General features: G+C 44.9%; 1 non-coding gene across 1 annotated transcript; it reads left to right on the forward strand.

Annotated features, from left to right (window-relative positions):
• The first annotated feature begins 2,557 nt into the window (after positions 1–2,557).
• On the forward strand, positions 2,558–2,631 carry TRNAI-AAU. The gene has a single exon. It is a non-coding gene; the product is annotated as a tRNA-Ile (tRNA).
• The last annotated feature ends 600 nt before the right edge of the window (positions 2,632–3,231 follow it).

Here is a 3,231-nt window from a genome sequence, read left to right on the forward strand (position 1 = left end):
AAGGAAGGAAGGAAAAAGTTGTCCCAACATGAGGGCCGCTAGACTCACTATAGGCTCTGGTGGCCAGGTAGGGAATTTTGCTGAATCTCAAAGGAAAAATGAATTGGCTTTTTATTAACCATCATTTTGTTTTAACCACACCTGTTCTCTTCTCTGTTAGTGTGGAGAAGCAGGGGTTATTGGTGGAAGGTTAACCCATATCTGACACATGGTTGCTGTAGGAAAAGAACTATGAGGATATGTGCTGCATCTATCAGATCCCCACCTCCTATCGCTTCTCGGCCTTTTGACTAAGATCAAGTGTAGATTCCCCCCTCCCCCGGGTGGTGGCACTCATTCCTCAACGACAGGAATATTAACTACTGATGGCTCATATCTGGGTCCGACTCTGGGACCTACCTTCAGTGGAAGGGAAGTCACTTGCTCCAAGTCACACTCCACCACTGGAGCAGCTCAAATCAAATGACTGTTGATGGAGGAATTCATAGGTCTGCCCTTCCCGCCTCCCCACTATAATTAAGGACATTTGTGAAGAACCATTCCAGATTTATATACACTTGTGAGAGGGGCCGGACGTATGTTGCACCTGTATTGAATTCAGCTTCTGCCTTTTCTCAATCCTGCTCACCTCACCCTCTCACAGATGCTGATTTTGAGAGCCTTTCCAATAAACTTCCCGCACACAAATCTCCATCTCAGTGTCTGTTTCCTAGGGAACTGACCGATGACAAAAAGCAAGCGACTGATGCCTACGGTGGTCTCTTGAGGTCAAAGTAAGTCTAAATGTGGCCCAGTCTTTCAGGAATCATTTACCATAACAAGTGTCCTAGTAAAACAATAATGATAATAATAATCTGTGCCACAAACTTTGAGCATTTCACTACAGAACAAAACAAAGGAAGACACCTGCTAGTTGATTAAAATGATGTACAGACCGGGCACGGTGGCTCTCACGCCTGTAATCGCGGCACTTTGAGAGGCCGAGGCTGGCGGGTCGTTTGAGGACAAGAGTTCAAGACCAGTCTGGCCAATATGAAACCCCATCTCTACTAAAAATACAAAAATCAGCCGGGCATGGTGGCGTGCACTTGTAATCCTAGCTACTCGGGAGGCTGAGTAACGAGAATCGCTTGACCCGGGAGGCGGAGGTTGCAGTGAGCCAAGATCACGCCACTGCACTCTCGCCTGGGCAACAGAGCGACACCCTGTCAAAAAAAAAAAAAAAAAAGTACAAAGTTAGTGAAAGGAGCTGAAGGACAGGAAGGTGATTTATTATTAATGATGTTAAACTAATTTTAATTTTTCCTAATCAAAGAGTTGAAATGTAAAGTTAGAAAATAAATGGCAAATTTGGCTAGTCAAAGGATGTGATTCTCATTTCCAAGGCAAAGACATGAATATAAAGCATTAAACGCATTATATACTAATAGTGCATATCCAAGATAAGACTTTACAATTTACATATATATAAATACGTATATGCATATACGTGTAAATAGAGGGGGAGGGCATAAGGAGCGCATTAAAATGTACATAGGCCAATTAACTTTTGAAAATATTATTACCGTTAACTAACAGAAACAGTCATGGTAGGAAGAGGGTAAAAGTAGAATCTTGTCAAGAAAACAGACAGTAAATCATGATTAGCTGCTCCAGTGGCCCCTCCCTGGGTTGTCACCTGCCAGCAGGAGGATCAGGCTCCGTCTGGAAGCGGGGCACCTCGCAGAGGCAAATGTTTCACGCCTGCTTCCTCTGAGTTGTCGAATCCCGGCCTCGCTTCCTTCTCCCTTTTCAGATCGTAGGATTTCTCTCCCCTGCAGATAACGGCCCTTACTCCGGAAGCGCCCTGGCTCCGTAATCCCTATTATTGTTTGGGGGGTTTGGTTCTGCCAGGGACGAGGCCAGGTCAGATGCTCAAGAGAAGCTGTCTCCACCGTCCTTTTGCCTCAGGGGATCCCAGTTCGCTCTCGAGCGCCACTAGCTGTCCTGTGACGGGAACTGCAGCGGCAAATGTGTGACTTTCTTGAGCGCAGCGTCACAGGCCTGGGAAGCGCCGCTGAGACTTCAGGGTCGTAGTGACAGAGGAACCACCCAAGGCTAGGAGGGGAGAGGGTGCAGTTCCCGGATCCCTAAACCTTCGGGGAGAGCCGACCTGTCCTGAAGGGTCTCCAAGAACAGAGAGGACACTGCGCCACTCACTCGGGAGCCGCGTCCTTTCAACGATGAGACGGCTCCGTAGGCCAATGGTTCCCTGATCCGCTGGCCAAGATATCAAGCTTGGATGCAACTTCGGATTCACCCCAGGCAAAAGGAAGGAAGCCCGGATTGGGAATCTTGTCCTGAATCTTCACGGATCAGAATTAGCAGGATAAGAAAAGCTGTTTCCCCGTAAGAAACAGGGTTCTTCGGTGTTCAATGTGGAGCTCCGCCACTCCCAGCCCGGGTGAAGGAAAAGTGGAAAACAAAATGAATGTAATTATCTATTAGAAGATAAATTTCAATAATACATGCCGTTTGATAGTAATTTATAATGTGGAAGTACGGCGTTCTGTCATCTGGCCGGTTAGCTCAGTTGGTTAGAGCGTGGTGCTAATAACGCCAAGGTCGCGGGTTCGATCCCCGTACGGGCCAATTGTTCACTGTGGTTTTTATCACTGGTATCCCAGACGTCTAACAAACGTATAACTGTGTGTTCCCCCAGGCTTAACTTTGCGCCAGCAAAACGAGTTTGTGAATTTGGTGCGCCCTCCCTTACTCAAGAGCAGGTAATTTGGTCTGGGAAGCTTCTCTCCCTCCCCTCCAAGGCATACCCACAAAACAAAAGGGCTTACAAGGCATCTTACAGTGGCAGAGGTACGATTGGAGGCTTTGTGATTCTTGTCCTCCTCTGCCTGGGGAAGTTTTCTTGAAGTAAAATGCTGAATTATTTGATTACCTAAAAAAAAAAAAAAACAAAAAAAAACACATGTAAAACCACCTACCATTTATATCATTCATGCTGGGTCATTCCGTTTTCTTCTTTTCAGTCTAAGAGAAAACAAGATTATAAAATGAGATAGAAAAAATTTCCAAAACTTCAATAATAACAATGACAAAGATCTTTGTTTTATATACTCTGAACACTTATTCCAACAAGAACAGGATACACACCTTTAAAAATATTTTTCTAATTTAAGAGTTTTGTAAAAAATAAAAACACCGTATTATTATACAAAGCAGAAATATTTTTTT

The sequence above is a fragment of the Mandrillus leucophaeus genome, unplaced genomic scaffold (assembly GCF_000951045.1).
Source record: "Mandrillus leucophaeus isolate KB7577 unplaced genomic scaffold, Mleu.le_1.0 Scaffold392, whole genome shotgun sequence".
In the NCBI taxonomy this organism is placed as follows: Eukaryota; Metazoa; Chordata; class Mammalia; order Primates; family Cercopithecidae; genus Mandrillus; species Mandrillus leucophaeus.